Genomic DNA, 18,901 nt, shown 5'->3' on the forward strand with positions numbered 1-18,901 from the left:
AAGGTCATCGGTCCTGTCGGAGTAGGGAAGGATGGGGAAGGAAGTAGGCCGCGACCTTTCAAAGGAACCATCTCGGCAATTGCCTGAAGTGATTTAGGGAAATCACGGGAAACCTAAATCGGGATAACCAGACGCGGGTTCGAACCGTTGTTCTCCCGAATGCGAGTCCAGTGTGCTAACCAGTGCGCCACCTTGGCACGTTGGCCGGACCGTCACCTTCCTGACAGTTGAAGTCAAGTTTTTCTTCACCTGTAGCTTTCTGGCTTCTTTCTGGCGCTGGACCAAATGCCTCATATACAGTAACAAATCGATGCGCCACATTTGGTTCTTTTTGAATTACCATCTAAAAATATCTGAGAATTTTGCTACTGATTAGCGATAAACAAAGCCGGCACCCAATATGCGCATAACTGTCCACAATTCAAACGTGATGTAAAATGTTCCGCACCCTTTCTCCTTAGAAACCTGTGGCACGAATTGCGCCACACATATTTACTCGCTGACTGTGTAAGTTCACATCATACTTTTTCTTGACATTTGGCTTTGTAGCTTAGGAATCATATGGCCGCGGTCCACATAAATCTCATCAGCTGTTGTTTGATTTATACAAGGATGTCAATGCCAAGAACTTCGATCTCATAGAACTACTGATGAATTTCCACTGTCGATAAAGAACCCACAATACAGCAGTTCGTGTCGGAACGATAATCCAGTTAACAAACAGTTAATCTGTTTGAATGAAATACACATGACACCGCTGCTTTAGAAACAAGTTTTATGAACAAAGGCATTCTTCACATAAAGAAGAGATAGGACTTGCGTTATTGCTCTAGTGTACCAACGTAACAACAAGAAAAAGTTTTCTAAATATCAACGACGTCTCCTTCTCATCCTGGACGATTTTTGTATTTTACTCGTGGTGCTCCTTCTAGAGCGATATCTGTATCGACGGTGTAAGTATTGAATACTAAAGAAAAAACTGTGAGCACTGCATGATCAGAAGTTAAAGACTTAACTTTTCAAAAGTTTTACACACTTAGAAATTTTTACTCCTTGATGTCGAGTGATACTGTCTTCTACCACGTCTTGTACCACATCTCCATCTACATCTACAATTATACTCCACAAGCCACCCAACGGTGTGTGGCGGAGATCCCTTTACGTGCCACTGTCATTACCTCCCTTTCCTGTTCCAGTCGCGCATGGTTCGCGGGAAGAACGACTGCCGGAAAGCCTCCGCGCGCGCTCGAATCTCTCTAATTTTACATTCGTGATCTCCTCGGGAGGTATAAGTAGGGGGAAGCAATATATTCGCTACCTCATCCAAAAACGCACCATCTCGAAACCTGGACAGCAATCTACACCCCGATGCAGAGCGCCTCTCTTGCAGAGTCTGCCACTTGAATTTGCTAAACATCTCCGTAACGCTATCACGCTTACCAAATAACCCTACGACGAAACGCGCCGCTCTTCTTTGGATCTTCTCTATCTCCTCTCTCAACCCGATCTGGTACGTATCCCACACTGATGAGCAATACTCAAGTATAGGTTGAACGAGTGTTTTGTAAGCCACCTCCCTTATTGATGGACTAAATTTTCTAAGGACTCTCCCAATGAATCTCTACCTGGCACCCGCCTTACCAACAATTAATTTTGTATGATCATTCCACTTCAAATCGTTCCGTACGCATACTCCCAAAATATTGTGTTTGTTCCGCTATCATATAATCATACAATAAAGGATCCTTCTTTCTACGTATTCGCAATACATTACATTTTGTAAGCAGGCTGTTTAGATTTTCTTATTGGTAACGCCACGTAGCGCTCTGTATGAAAATCACTGGCTGTGCTGTGTGCAGTCTGTGGCTAGTTTGCATTGTTGTCTGCCATTGTAGTGTTGGGCAGCTGGATGTGAACAGCGCGTAGCGTTGCGCAGTTGGAGGTGAGCCGCCAGCAGTGGTGGATGTGGGGAGAGAAATGGCGGAGTTTTGAAATTTGTAAGCCTGGATGTCATGAACTGCTATGTACATTTAGATTTTTCAACACTATTGAGGTAAACACATTGTTTGTTCTCTATCAAAATCTTTCATTTGCTAACTATGCCTGTCAGTAGTTAGTGCCTTTCGTAGTTTGAATCTTTTATTTAGCTGGCAGTAGTGGCGCTCGCTGTATTGCAGTAGTTCGGGTAACGAAGATTTTTGTGAGGTAAGTGATTTGTGAAAGGTATAGGTTAATGTTAGTCAGGGCCATTCTTTTGTAGGGATTTTTGAAAGTCAGATTGCGCTGCGCAAAAAATATTGTGTGTCACTTTAGTGCATGTTTGAGTACGTTCAGTTTTGCTCAGCTGTTTGAAAAGCAAATAATGTAAGAGGTTTATCAGCACAGTAATTCAGAAATTTTTCTAAGGGGATGTTTCATATGTCGACCCTTAGCCGAGGATACCTCACTGGAATCTTCTGATTTTTTCTTGTAGTTCGTGTAATTAGTGTAGAGTCAGTTGCCACTCCCTGCACCAAGTGCCTATCCGCTGCAGATCTTCCTGCACTTCGCTACAATTTTCTAATGCTGCAACTTCTCTGTATACTACAGCATCATGCGCGAAAAGTCGCATGGAACTTCCGACACTATCTACTAGGTCATTTATATATATTGTGAAAAGCAATGGTCCCATAACACTCCCCTGTGACACGGCAGAGGTTACTTTAACGTCTGTAGACGTCTCTCCATTGAGAACAACATGCTGTGTTCTGTTTGCTAAAAACTCTTCAATCCAACCACACAGCTGGTCTGATATTCCGTAGGCTCTTACTTTGTTTATGAGGCGACAGTGCGGAACTGTATCGAACGCCTTCCGGAAGTCAAGGAAAATGGCGTCTACCTGGGAGCCTGTATCTAATATTTTCTGGGTCTCATGAACAAATAAAGCGAGTTGGGTCTCACACGATCGCTGTTTCCGGAACCCATGTTGATTCCTACAGAGTAGATCCTGGGTTTCCAGAAATGACATGATATGCGAGCAGAAAACATGTTCTAAAATTCTACAACAGATCGATGTGAGAGATATAGACCTACAGTTTTGCGTATCTGCTCGACGACCTTTCTTGAAGATTGGGACTACCTGTGCTCTTTTCCAATCATTTGGAACCTTCCGTTCGTCTAGAGACTTGCGGTACACGGCTGTTAGAAGGGGGGCAAGTTCTTTCGCGTACCATGGAAGGACATTAAAATAGACACTAATACTACACCATTTGTTTTGCGACTTTTATCGTCCTGCTAGTTTTATCGCTCGCACATCTACTTCCGTACAAATTTCCCGCATATCCTTTGACTTTCTGCTGCATACTACGGGCACGTGAACGAGAAGCAACGAGCGTATGCTGCACTGTGCGGCCACACTTTCGCCGCTCGGTTCCTTCCGCTCGGCAGGCCCGTCAGCGCTATTTCCGTTTTCCCCGCTCCTCGTCCGGTAAGCCCTTTCGGTGTAAACATTATAAGCTACCTCATTAGAGGGGGCACATTTCTTTCCGACTGCAATTACCGGGTCAATTTACAGACGCTAATGGCCGCCGGACGCCGCCGTCTTCTGAAATTGAATTTCGGTATCTCTTCGGCTCGTTTTTCTTGCGAAATGAGGGCTGGTCGGAAATCCGAGAAACGGCCTTTCGGTTTTCTTCGCGACGATTTTCGGATTCGTTGCTGCGGGTTCCCTCAGGCCAGAACATCATTTCTAGCAACGCCGTAAACTTCTGCCTTTAACGTTATCAACGAGCACAGATGGACGGTCAGTAGTGTAGGGCAGTGAATAATAATGAAGCGCTCGTCAGCCACTCTAACGAGAAGTGCATTATTTCTCTCTACAATCCGCATAAGAAACGGTACGAGGTAAACATCATTGCCGCAGTTAAGAGAGCAACAGACAGCTAGCCGTTTCATTTGGATATCAGTAGCAATCTGCACTTTGTTTATTTTATGTGGGAATGATGTGCTGCATCGTGCGTTATTAAGAGGCACATAAAATCGTAAACATTATCTCTTAATGAAGCGCTGCACTACCCCATCGAATTTCTTTACTGTTTATTTATGTGGCGCATTTTCTTTTACCGTGAATTCAACTCCTGAGGCAACTGATATGGAACTCGAGCTCTTAGTAAGTAGAGGAAGCATCGTTCATGACCTTAATACGTGTCACTGTTAAGTTACTATTTAATTCTGCCGCTTTGTTGTTTGACCAGCGAGAGAACCGAATTCCAAACAGAATTTCAGCAAAAACATCTGCCTCTATTTATAACAATAATTTCTAATTTAATCTGAACTGCTTTCTGAATAAGACTACACCAATAGCCGGACGTGCACGCCAGAATTTGTGTGTTGTTGTATTCATTAGGATGACAGGCATGACGCTTGTGTTCTGCAGAAGCAGATTTGCAAGGATGTTGTAATCGTGTGTGACGCTTATGGTCAGCGCAACGTTTCTCCACGGTCCTGATGATCTGATCAACATATGACTTGCTACAACTGCAAGAGACACGGCAGACACCTGCCATACGCACACCAAAATCAGACCCTAAAACATTCTTCACACCGTGTTTAAGCAGATTACGACCAATCGTGTTGGACATTCTACCTGCGTAGCTCAGAAACGTCCTAGACTTAGGAGGCTCGTCGTTAACATCTCTCAACCTTTTCCTCGCTCGTCAGTAGTGCAACTCCCTCCTGATTTGCGTTTCGCCATAACCTTTGTGGTTAGAGGTGACTTCGAGGTGGGATAACTCAGCTGATGAAGTTTCAGGATCTGAGTTCATGTCGGCCCAGTGAACCATGGTACGAAGTACACCATCACGCTGGGTTAGTTGGTGATAACCATCAGTCTGAAGATGCAACTTTCTGTGAGCTAACTTCATAAAAGTGGCATATCTCAACGTTCCATCAACCTTTGTATCTTTTCCACCTTCATAGTGAAGCCAATATTCGGGTGAACTGAGTTCACATGTTGCGAAACACTGTTTACATTCTCAACTCTATGAGGTCAAACGACAACAATGTGGTCCACATGTCTAAAAAAAAGTGCGTTGGTTTCAATGCAGCCATCTCCAGGTCACGTTCCTCGAAATCTTCAGATAAACAGATTGGCAATAATTAGAGGCAAAGGGCTGCCCATTACAGCTTCACATAGAATTGGTCACTGAATAAAATGTGAGTGGAAGTCAAAATGCGTCGAAATAGGTTAGTTACTTCTACACCAGACCGAACCTAATCACCCTTAGCGATAACGAATCAAGCAGAGAAACGCGAGATAGCTCACATCGAAACTTGCTAAAATATCAGAGTTATTCAAACGCAATTCCTCTAATGAGCGTAAGAAATCAACAGGATTCTAAATGTGAGGAACACACCGATTTACTAGAGGGCTCAACAGAACAGCGACGAGTTTGTCTACACTCTATGTCGGAGTACTAACGTTACTGACAGTGAGCCTAAGGCGAACCGCTTCCTTGTGGATTCACCATCGATATCTTCTGACGTTGGTCTACTTCGTTTCTGTGGTTGCGCAAGTTGCTTACGTATCGTATTTGCCTTTTCTTTCTGCATGTGCCATTTTATGGCTCGTGGTCAGCGTATCCCCCTGCATACATACAAAAGTTCTTAATTTCTTTACACTGCGCTTTCTGGTTGCGTTTGAGCCTTAACAGCGAAGAGGTGTGCACATGTCGAAATATCGGCGGTGTTCACAGACGTCACCCCCACTGTATTCGCACTACAAGCTGCTTCAACAGTTCATACACTATGAGAGAAGTTTTGCAGGCTTCATTTTTAAAAGAATCATCCGAATTCACAAGGATGTACCTCACATCTGTAAACACATCAGGGATGTCCAGGGCGTGCTAAACCGCATGCGAGCCTGATGTAGGAGCCGCGTGTCGGGCGCTGGAGCTCGGAAGGTCTCGACTTTGTTTGGCCATTCGCGGAAGTACACGATCCAGCTGACATTTCATTTAGTATTGATTTGCGATATTTTTCGGTTGGCAGTTCGGCCGAATAGTGATGTGAGCGCTGTTTACTCTTCGTGATTCGTTTGTAGTATGAAAGGCGTTCACAGGTCTACATCTACATCTGCATTTATACTCCGCAAGCCACCCAACGGTGTGTGGCGGAGGGCACTTTACGTGCCACTGTCGCTACCTCCCTTTTCTGTTCCAGTCGCGTATGGTTCGCGGGAAGAACGACTGTCTGAAAGCCTCCGTGCGCGCTCGAATCTCTCTAATTTTACATTCGTGATCTCCTCGGGAGGTATAAGTAGGGGGAAGCAATATATTCGATACCTCATCCAGAAACGCACCCTCTCAAAACTTGGCGAGCGAGCTACACCGCGATGCAGAGCGCCTCTCTTGCAGAGTCTGCCACTTGAGTTTGTTAAACATCTCCGTAACGCTATCACGGTTACCAAATAACCCTGTGACGAAACGCGCCGCTCTTCTTTGGATCTTCTCTATCCCCTTCGTCAACCCGATCTGGTACGGATCCCACACTGATGAGCAATACTCAAGTATAGGTCGAACGAGTGTTTTGTAAGCCACCTCCTTTGTTGATGGACTAAATTTTCTAAGGACTCTTCCAATGAATCTCTACCTGGTACCCGCCTTACCAACAATTAATCTTATATGATCATTCCACTTCAAATCGTTCCACACGCATACTCCCAGATATTTTATAGAAGTAACTGCTACCAGTGTTTGTTCCGCTATCATATAATCATACAATAATGGATCCTTCTTTCTATGTATTCGCAATACATTACATTTGTCTATGTTAAGGGTCAGTTGCCACTCCCTGCACCAAGTGCCTATCCGCTACAGATCTTCCTGCATTTCGCTACAATTTTCTAATGCTGCAACTTCTCTTTATACTGCAGCATCATCCGTGGAAAGCCGCATAGAACTTCCGACACTATCTACTAGGTAATTTATATATATTGTGAAAAAAAATGGTCCCATAACACTCCCCTGTGGCACGCCAGAGGTTACTTTAACGTCTGTAGCCGTCTCTCCATTGATAACAACATGCTGTGTTCTGTTTGCTAAAAACTCTTCAATCCAGCCACACAGCTGGTCTGATATTCCGTAGGCTCTTACTTTGTTTATCAGGTGACAGTGCGGAACTGTATCGAACGCAGTTTCCACAAAAAGAGGGAGACTAGCGGTTTATCGTCACAAGCCTTTAAAGATGAATGGGAGTGACAGAAAAGAGGGATGAGAACTCGCAATATCTATTATGCAGTGTAAGATGGCTATTTTTTGATGATGTTATTTGATGTCTCAATATTTGTAAAGGAAAAAGATATAGGCCTACTTCAATAATTGTGGTCAGAGAAACAGCTTTTAGGCAACAGTATCTGTGTCTGCTATGGAAGCACTGTGGAGTCGTAGAATCTTTGACATTCAGTCGTGGATATCTGCAGTGTGCAGCAGGCCGGATTTCTTTGAGTGTACAGCGTAATGCACGGACGCACTTTTGGAAATATGTGAACTGCAGATTTATTACGAGGAGCAATGATGACTCAGAATAATGGTTGGATAGCATATGTACATAAGAAAGGTTTTGAAATGAAGAACAAGGAACTATTTGAAGAGGTAAAATGTTTCTTTTTATTTTTGTAGACTTACAGTTTTGGTCCACTTCACTCTCGTTACAGTAGCGTTTTTGATAATTATTCTATCTTCTGAGTTAATTCACTGTACCATGGAAGTTATTAGAGTAAATGAATTTTCATATTACAGTCTTCCTGACTGAAATTGCAGAACTTAAAGGTTGGGTCACGTGTTTCATTGGCATTCTGTGTCATGATTATGAACTCAATTTCGTTGAACTGTAGTTAGTTTTTAGCAGTATTTTTTTTTTTTAGCTGTTGCGGAGTTTTGCTGTGTTGCTGTTTCTGCCAGCAGTTGAGATTCATAGTACGTGACTGTTTCGTTTCCTTTGCGCAATGTAGGTTCTGTCAGTTTCTTAATTTTACTAGTGCCATATCAGTCAGAAATTTTCGTGAGTTTCAGGTTACATTCTTATACAGATCCACATAACAGTTTTGCCTGTTCTTTTTTATACAGTTACGTTTTTTTCAGACAGTTCGCAGTGACCAAGTGTACTGAGCGTGAAATTATTGGTTTCTTATTTATTTGTTGATGAATGAGATCGGTTTTGACTCACACAGGATTCTTTTCAATTTCATGTAAGTGATGTGGCTTTGAGCTTTGTAGCACATTTAGTTGTCAGTTCACATTTCCAGGTTTGTGTTTACGATAACACACACGTAAGCAAAGGCGACTTACTTAAAGCACTCACATAATTTGATATGAAACAACATTATAACACCATGCAGAAAGAATTTAAATATTTAGTGGACAATGAAAGAGCAATTCTGCGCATCATAAAGCACTTTGCCATATATTGGCAGGCATGGAGCACGTGAAGGAATTGGTGGCATGAATAATAAAATTTCTGGAATCATACTCATTATTTAACTGTCAGTTGACTTTATATATAAACTCAAAGTACTTTTAGGGCGCATAACTGGAACGATTTTTCATTTTAAAACCCGCTATTGTGAATTACGAAGGAAAAAGGAGTGCAGGAACGAAAATTAGAACATCCGACATGGACTGCAGACCTCACATTTTAAATGCACTTGACTGCTGCTGCCCACGGTAAGACATTCCAAGGTGAGAAACAACTTATTTCTGATTTGCTGGGGTGCATTTAAAAAGAAATTTGCTTTGTAGAAGGGACAAATTCTGAGGAACACATTCCAGCTACCTAAGCTCACTGGGGTTAAAGAAAACACAAAGTTTGAAGAATTCATTGTGGCCTTGAAAGAATTACAAGGAGAATTTTCTAAAGATTTTGAAGACACTGCCAGTCTTACATCTGTTTTTGAGCTGTTTTTGAGACCGTTTGCTGTTTCAGTTGAAAGCGCCGCTGTGCATGTGCAGACGGAACTAACTGGCCTGCAGCAGAATTCCCATTTTAAAGACAAATCCGTTTACGTTTGACCTTTCGCGGGTGCCTACATTGTTTTCCACAGGTAGAGTTTCAATACCTCTATAATGAGGTTCCTAAAGTGCTACAACATTTTGATCATTATATGTGTGTGAAAGATATTTTCCGATTATCAAACTAAATATGTCACAATTACATGGCGACCTGAGAAGCGAAAATCTGTGAAATTATCCACATCTATCCGACGCGACAGTTTTTACCAGTTAAAATTATATTATGTCTTCAGTGCGCCAAAAATAGTTAAATAATACAGAAAATTTGTTTCGTTTGTGATCTATGTTGTTGAGAAATGTGAAATATGAAACCAAATAGTATGGAGTGCGACTGCATTGCCACCTACATACAGCACATTCGCAGTTTCACAGCCTGGGTGCTATGGCACGTGAACCAGGGCACGGCATGCAAGCAAAATTCCTGACCGACCCTGTTTACAATGATGGGGTCCTTTTTATAGTTACGTTTGGAATCATGGATTTCATTTAAATTTCATAAATGTTCAGTGTGCCCTCCACCGGACAAAGTATAAACATGTTCGAAAAGATTTCGGGTTTGCAGCCTGTCGTCGTAAACTTCATTCCACGATTTCCAGAATGAGATTTTCACTCTGCAGCGGAGTGTGCGCTGATATGAAACTTCCTGGCAGATTAAAACTGTGTGCCCGACCGAGACTCGAACTCGGGACCTTTGCCTTTCGCGGGCAAGTGCTCTACCATCTGAGCTACCGAAGCACGACTCACTCCCGGTCCTCACACCTTTACTTCTGCCAGTATCTCGTCTCCTACCTTCCAAACTTTACAGAAGCTCTCCTGCGAACCTTGCAGAACTAGCACTCCTGAAAGAAAGGATACTGCGGAGACATGGCTTAGCCACAGCCTGGGGGATGTTTCCAGAATGAGATTTTCACTCTGCAGCGGAGTGTGCGCTGATATGAAACTCAGATGGTAGATCACTTGCCCGCGAAAGGCAAAGGTCCCGAGTTTCGAGTCTCGGTCGAGCACACAGTTTTAATCTGCCAGGAAGTTTCATTCCACGATATTTCAACTGGACACCTGCCAGTTATCTGCAGGCGAGCCATCGAAGACTGTAATTCGCCGGGAAAATTTTAAATTTCACATAACACTATAAACATCCATACCTTTACGTATTTCTGGAGTCTCTGCATTCAGAGCTGTTGCTATCTGACGTCGCAGTTCCCCAAAAGTTGTTGTAAGAGACAGCATGCTGCACCACTACTTCAGGCCTACACACGGCGATTGGCCTCGAGGTAAAGTCTAAGTTAAAATCCATCCAAAGTTTTTATCTTCTTTCACTTAAATGATATAGTCTTGCGATATCAGATGAATCTTTTTGAACAACTCTATATTAGAAACTGAAGCCCAAACTTATATGCCTAATGGACAACAGAATATGCTTTGACATATGACTGATACAGAAACAACACTTTACATTTACAACCTATAGGGTATCTACATCCGGAGTATAAACTTGAAAACCACTTCCTACCTGTTAGGATTTAATCTGAGCGTATCACAATTATGACTCTAGTACTAACAACCTGAAAATTTTCCCCTTTTGCATAAAATGAACAATGCAGTCTGATTTCTGTAAGAGAAATACAGGATAGTAATCACACTTTCATAGCACTACGGAATATGAAAAAGTGGTCTTTGACATTAGTTAAAAGAAAAAGCAGTTAGGTGTGGATGCGTCCTTCTCGTAGGAAAGATGCGTACAATGCACAACAACAAGAAACATGAGACATAAAACAAAAAATCTCGATGTATTCAAGACTGCAACAAATGTCTCGAAACTCTCTGCAATTCAAACTCATTTTCTTTGAAATGTTTCTTCAGACAACCTTTTCATGTCTCCCTGTCTGTTCGGACATGTGATACATTGATTTATGGATTGTACCTAGGATCTGGCACTCTTATTTTAACTTTGGTTCAAAGATTATTGTCATAGGTCACTTTATTTGCATTACACTCTTGTAATGCTTACTAAACAGACAGCAAAAAAACTGTTTTTGATCATTGACGCGTGTGGTTTTTGTACATTCTTTACTTATAACTATACTATAACTGTTGTAATTATGGTTGTTTTTATCTTAAAATTATCTTTGTATGTCATGATTTATATCGACTGTACATCTTCTTGGTATTGTTTTCGAGGCAACAAGTGCTTTGGATATTTATGCACTGTCCTGATTACGTAAGGCCAGTTTCCTGTTGTGTGTGCATGAGGAAGGTTGTTGATGTATGAAGTATACTGTTCTTCTACATTGTTATCCACGAAACGATTGTCTGGTTCAGCATGTTTGACATGTGACTTATAGTAACTAATTTTTCGTAACTTACGATTTTGTATTTCGTGTCTTTATGACGTTTTGAACATGACATTTTGTTGTCATTTCTGTTTTCTAACAATGATCCAGGTGCCAAATGATGGTCAGTGGCCGAAACCCGCACCAAATTAGTAAATTGTTCTAATGCAGCCAACTGTATTGAAATGCATGAACCATTTTGTTTGGCTGGAAAATTGGATGCAAAAAAGAAAACACTTTGCCTACGGAAGGCAGATCATCTGCGATAAGCTGTGCGCACACCGGCAATTAACGTGAACAAAGGCTAAACGATCGCAAGTGCATTGAACATAAAAGTCGTAAGCTCAAGAAATGACTCGAGGAGAAAAATGATTCATGATAGACTAGAAATTAATTTCACTTATTATTCAACAAATAGGCATGAAAGATCACGAACAGTAGATGCAAATGTTCTCCAAGGAGCCACTTGGATATACAATACCACACATTCACAAAAGTAGAAAGTTTATCCCATATGCTTCAAGTTCTCGTAATACTATTTAGTGATCGAGAAAATAAAATGAAAACCCCCTGATGTTTGCAGATTGCTCAGACGAAAATGGATACTACTTCTGACTAATTTAGGTAAGGTTACGAACTGAAAAGGGGGCTTAGCTCGCCCATATGAATTGGCTGGTTCGCTGACGAGCCCCAACGCCCCAGAGTTCAGCTTGCAGATACGCTTTTCCCTATACAGCCAGAGAGACGCCTGCTCTAACAAAGGAGAGGATGCACTGTGCAGTCTTTGAGCCATAGGAGTGACTCGAAACTCACGTAAAAGTATACGAAGTGACTCTTATTAACGTTTAAAAACCCCAAAGCGACGTAGATGACGCTGAGACAAGTAATTTAATGTAGCACACATGGGGTTGCAATGTCGGGAAATATCCCAAAAATGGCTGAGACATGTCGAACATGTGACGTCACCAGATGACGTTCCTCGCCGCACAGACAGCGGCCAGGCTTCGGTCTGAAGGGATGACTGAGCGATGCAGTGCTTGCATTCGAGCAAACGGTGCAAACGTCTAACACCTTTAGTAAACGTGATCTGTTGTAAACGAAGGAGTTACAAAATTATGGTCCTCGCTGTAATCAAGTAAAATCTCTCCTTATTTTGTGTTTCCTTTCTTTTGCGACTTCTGATTTTTGTTTATAGAAACTGTTTAATAGAAGGAAAATGTTGGCTATTTACTGGTATCGACGCAATTGGGAAGCCTTTACTCACTTCCTTGTGACGCATTACGGTAGGTTTTTGCCGTACTGTACTTTGCAATCAACGAGAGTAGCCCGCGATACTGGCAAATAAAATAATAAATCTTATCTCGACGTAAACACGTGATTGTCAAAGGGAGTGAAAGAAATGCTGCCTACCAGACGCAAGATTCGAACCCAGGCCTCCACGTGCTCAAGTCGCGCTCGTGGACTCAGAACGACACCGACGTGAATATCTTACATGGGTTGGGAGGATCAGTCGAGGCGGACATACAGGGTGCGACGCTTAAATGAGGACAAATTTTAATTTTAATTTTCCGCCAAATCGTAGTTCCGCCGGAGGTCGCGATTAGCGTTCTTGAAAGCCATAGACATCTAGTAGATAGTCAGAACTTCAAAATGGCCGAGATGTTACGGACAATTGCGGAGTATAACCGAAGAGCCGCGGTTATCGGAAGTCTTCGCGGTGGGCGTTCACCCATTGAAATAGTTCGATTCTTCGGGTACCCGAGACCAAGTGTTTACGATATTGTGCCAAGTATAATACTTCTGGTAAGTCTGGGGAAGGTTCCGCTAACAAGGCGAGAAAACCTCATTCGAGGAAACGCGTGTCACGAACTGCGGCAGTCATCTAAAACGATCAGGCGCTGATTTCGGAGGACCCGGCGTAATCGCTGAAGAAATGAGCGTCAGTATTGAATGTCAGCGAGCGAACAATGCGTCGGATGGGAGAGGAGGACCTCATACCAGCCATTTAGTCGAGAACTGGCTCTCGGGTGACGTTGACATGTTCTGGTCAAAGGGGTTCTTGCCCCCGAAGAGCACGGAATTGAACACCCTCGACTATTATGAAGTCGAAAGAGCTAACAATAAGACGAGGCCACCTAATGTCGCATCTCCCCGAACCGCCATCGAAGCAGCATTCGCGAGTATGGAGAGCCCTGTTTTAAAGAGTGCGTGCGATCGCTTCAGAACAAGATAGGAAGCGGTCATTGCGGCTGAATGGGGCTACATTTTTATTTGTATTCTGTTTCAATAAATTTGCTTTAAAAAAGTTTCTTTTGTAGGATTTAAGCGCCGCACCCTATATAAGCTCAACTACTGCACGTGCGGCGAGGTACGTCATCCGGTGACGTCACATATTCAACACTTGTCATCCAGTTTTAGGGTATTTCCCGACATTTGCGATCCCATTAATTTACTTGTCTCACAGTAAACTATGTCACTTTGGAGGTTATTAAACGTTAATAACAATCACCCAGTATAATACTTAATACTTTTCTGACAGATGGCTTTGAAACTGACGAAATAAATCTCTCTCTTTCTCTTTACCCGAATGAGCTTCGGAAGGTCCAACGGTACCGACCGACCGTTGTGTCATCCTGAGTCGACAGGCGTCACTGGATACGTACATTGAGGGCCATGTGGTCAGCACACCACTCTCCCGGCCGTTATCAGTTTCCGTAGCCGCAGCCGCTACTTCTCAATCAAGTAGCTCCTCAGGTGGCGTCAGAAGAGCTGAGTGCACCCCACTTCCCAATAGCACTTGGCAGATGCGGACGGTGGCCCATCCAAATGCTAGCCAAGCCCGACAGCGCTTAACTTTGGTGATGTGATGGGAACTGGTGTTACCACTGCGACATCGTCGTTGCTATATTTGTTGCCGGTAGGTTCGAGCAGCACCTAAGTTTTACGGAGCTGCTTTGGGAATTCAAATGGGAATCCCTGTAAGGAAGGTGACTTTTTTTTTCGAAAAGCACTATCGAGGAAATTTAGAGAACCGTCATTTGGGGCTGACTGCCTACCGATTGTTGAATACAACAACAGCTAAAGTGCGCGTCATTTACGACGGCGGCCGAGTTTAGGTTCGTTCTGCGCATCTGACGTCGCAAAACACAGTCAGCCAATGAAGAGAGAACGATGTTGCCAGAGCTCGACTGCAGTGCAGAGCACGGACGAGTGTCTTCAGTTTTAGAAACGTTTAGTCATAAATATAGTAACTGAACAAAAGCAATGTCTTGAGAGCAGACTTTCTTTTATAGAAAGTTTGGAAAAAGCATTCTTTATACCAATTGCTTCATATTCTATTAATTAAACCAAACAAGCAATAAGCCTCCTAATTCAGGCGATAGGAAGGAAAGGTGTTTGTATCATTCTCGCTAACCGCTTTTTCGCAATAAACAACAGAGATAATTGTTTATTTCCTATTGTACTTCCACGAAACGTGAGTAATTCAGTCATACCAACAGTGTATGTCGGTATTTTGCGCGATATTATAACTCCTCTGGGAGGTCTACTGAATGACGAGCTGCGTTAGCGTATGGTTAAAGTGTTTGGCTGCTAAGCGATAAATTGTGAGTTCAAACCTTGTCGGTGTTTAATATTTTCTTTATTTAAAAACAATAACGAAGTGTCTTACTTCATGAATTTTATTCGTTTGAACGTAATTTTTTGAAATTTCTAGTGGCAACTAAAATCGACAATACGGAAAGTATACACTATGGATTTTTACCTCTGCAAACTCTTCAAAATTTCGTGCAATGGTTTACTACATCTAATGCTGCACAATAACTGCGTTGAACATCGAAACAAAATTAAGTCATTTATGGGGGGAAGGTATCAGTCAAGAAGATGTGTAAAAATCAAATTTTTGGGCCAAATAGTTTTTGTAAAATCGAATGATAAAGTGTGTCAAAACAGTCGAAGCACCGTGTGTCTGCACAGGCGAGCAGTGCAGTGATGACAAAATGGCGCACAGCGCGGAATGCGGGGAGCGCGTCTCTGTAGCAGCGAAAGGGTTAATGCGGCCGTGTGACGGCTTTACTTCATAAACTGCGCGCTCCCTCCTAAACGTAAGTTTGCAAACTATACTATGGCGCTGCTTCTCTTGGCGCGTGCAACTGGCAACGCAGCAATCTCCCGCGTCTGGGCGGGCATGCGCGAACCGCCAAGATAAAAGAATTGAACTATAGTAATAAATAATTAGTGCCACAGCATCCATGAGTATCATGAAGCCGGTATCGACATTTTAGTGATCAAAAATGAAATCCCTGCGAGAACGTTACGAGGAGCGAAATTAAGGGAGGCAGAAAGCATTTGCTTTGCGGCACAGACTCCGTGAACGAGAAGCAAACACGGGCCTGGCAAGCACGTGGGCAGAGAGAAGCAGCCTTTCCTCCTCTTGGAAGCCATCGACACGGGCGGCCTTTGCTTTTCGGCTAATCGGCGCCAAATAATGACTCAGCGCCAACACCTGCCGTCGCCGGCGGCGCGCTTTCTAATTAATGTCTAATTTAACAACGCCTCGCGGCGGGCAAACACCGCCACCGCTCCGGCAGCGACTCGGTTACGCCCGAGCGACAAATATTTGTATAATCCCATTTATTCTAAATTCGCTGCTCCGTCTATCGTGGCGGGGCGGGGATATGGAGGTGGGCAGAGTGCGGAGAGATCGAAGTGGGGTAGAAAGATGGAAGAAGTGCTAATTTAATTAGCAACGCCATGAAGGTAGGCGAATGGAGGGGAGTGGAGTTGGAGGGGAGGTTGTTCTCTGTTCGTGAGAGACGCTGCGGGCACCCTGAGCCCACCCTCTAGATCTAGACGTTCCGTGAGGATCGATCCACACTGGACGCCAACGCAACGTTACAGAACGGATAGGAACGCCACCGTCAAATGGCGGTGTGTCCACGCTAGGTGGAACGCCAACGTAACCTTACGTCGCTTAGGTCAGTACTGAGCGGTGAGACTGAGAAGCTTATGTCCACGAATCAGCATTGTTTTAGAGTGCGTCGCTCGTGCGAAACTCAGCTTGCCCTTTTCTCACATGATGAACAGAGAACCAAGGATGAAGGCAACAGTCAGATTCCATATTTTTAGATTTCCAAAAAGCATTTGACATGGTGCCCCCCAGCAGGCTGTTAACGAAGGTGCGAGTATATGGAATAATCATACAATGAAGGCTTCACGACCGGATGGTACTGTTGTTGATAATTCTTCCGGGTTATATGGCCGTGGTCCATGGAATACTACGTTGGACATCCTCAGAGGTATGGCTGGTCCTGTTGAGTCCTGCCGACTGACGAGTCGGGTGTCGGAGAGCGGCCTAAATACTGAGGACAGTGGGCGTGGTCTAGCTTGCACAGAGTAGCAGAGAGAAAACTAGTCAAAGATAAAATGTAACTATCGATAATAGTCCGTCATAGATAAAAATCACTTATCGATTCTGTAACGCCACTGTCCATATCTCGCTTAATTTCAAGGCCTCTTCTTTTCTATTAAAATTATCTTCATGTTTATAAATTTCAATAGCCTCCCTATACAGTCGTGGATAATAGTTCGTGGTAGCACTTAAAACTGTAGTTTCAGAAAACGTAACCACATGGTCACCGGACTGAAGTGCATGTTCCGCAACGGCCGATTTATCTACTTTACCCAGTCGGCAAAGACTTTTCTGCTCCTTTACCCTCGTATTCACACAAGGCCACCATTATCATCTAGCGGTGTGTATAAAATTCCGTGTACCTGTGGCAAGGTCTATATTGGTACTACGAAAAGAAGTTTGAATACGAGGGTAAAGGAGCAGAAAAATCTTTGCCGACTGGGTAAAATAGATAAATCGGCCGTTGCGGAACATGCACTTCAGTCTGGTGACCATGTAGTTAAGTTTTCTGAAACTACAGTTTTAAGTGCTACCACGAACTATTATCCACGACTGTATTGGGAGGCTATTGAAATTTATAAACATGAAGATAATTTTAATAGAAAAGAAGAGGCCCTGAAATTAAGCAAATTACAGAATCGATAAGTGATTTTTGTCTATGACGGACTATTAGCAATAGTTACATTTTATCTTTGACTAGTTTTCTCTCTGCTACTACGTGCAAGCTAGACCACGCCCACTTTCCTCAGTATTTATGCCGCTCTCCGACGTCCGACTCGTGTCGAAAGCCACCCTCTTACCTATCGCCATCCTGACGACATCATCCGCGCCTCGTCCTTCCTTCAGACGGTTATTACTGACGCCGTGGAGGCCCATGTTCCTACTAAAACCATCCACCCACACCGTCCCACTCTCCCTCCGCGGGCTGTCCTCCTCCTCCGTGAATCCCACCGCCTCTATCGCTCCTTCCTCCGCACTCGTGACAGGGATCCACTCCAACGCCACCGGCAAATACAGCGACACGTACGGAACCTTATTACAGCAACGAAACGCCGGGACTGGCGCCAGACCTGCACACGACTCAATGCCACCCTCCCTATCAACTCCTCCAAGTACTGGTCCGCCTTCCATCGTCTTACTGGTTCCCTTTCCGCTCCCCACTACCCCCTTCTCCATAACGATCGCCCCCTTCCAGACAACCTCAGTAAGGCCAACCACTTCGCTTCCCACCTTTCCGAGGTCTTCTCCATTCCCGATGATCCCCACTTTGATTATTCTCTTTTCCCCACCGTCATGGAACGTGCTGATACCTCGGTCGCTCCACTTGCTCCTAGTCTCCAGTACTTGGGGCAGTTGCCCCCCTCTGACGTCAACACTCCCATCACAGCACAAGACATTAAACTTCTCCTCCAGTCCAAACGCAACACGGCCCCTGGTCACGACTGTGTCACCTACCGTCACCTTCGAGAAGGCCCTATTCCTTCCTAACTGTCCTCGCCCATCTCTATAATGTCATCCTCTCTACTGGCTTCTACCCTGACCTGTGGAAGACCTCCCGCGTCCTCCTATTCCTCAAACCCAACAAACCCCCTTCTGCCGCCTCTTCCTATCGTCCCATCTGCCTCACCTCCGTCTTCAGTAAGGTCTTTGAATCCATCCTCTCCCACCATATCCATCGGCACCTTGCTCAACACCACCTCCTCCCCCTTACTCAGTGTGGCTTCCGACCCTCCTTCTCTGCTGACGACCAACTCCTCAACCTTGTTCACCTTCTGTCCCTCCAGGTCAACTCCCGTCGCTCCGCCATTTTTGTTTCCCTTGACCTCCAAAATGCCTATGACCGGGTATGGCATCCTGGTCTCCTCTTTAAACTCCAAACCTACGCCCTGCCTATCAATTTTGTCCGTCTGGTCGCTTCCTTCCTCTCGCACCGTCCTTCCTATGTCACCCTCCACAACACCAACTCCCGTATCTTTTATCCCACGGCTGGCGTCCCCCAGGGTTCTGGCCTCTCCCCTCTCCTTTATCTCTTGTATACAGCTGATATGCCCAAGCCACCCCCACCAGTCCACCTTCTCCAATATGCTGATGACACCGCCTTCCTGGCTCTCTATCCT

The sequence above is a fragment of the Schistocerca americana genome, chromosome 8 (assembly GCF_021461395.2).
Source record: "Schistocerca americana isolate TAMUIC-IGC-003095 chromosome 8, iqSchAmer2.1, whole genome shotgun sequence".
NCBI lineage: Eukaryota > Metazoa > Arthropoda > Insecta > Orthoptera > Acrididae > Schistocerca > Schistocerca americana.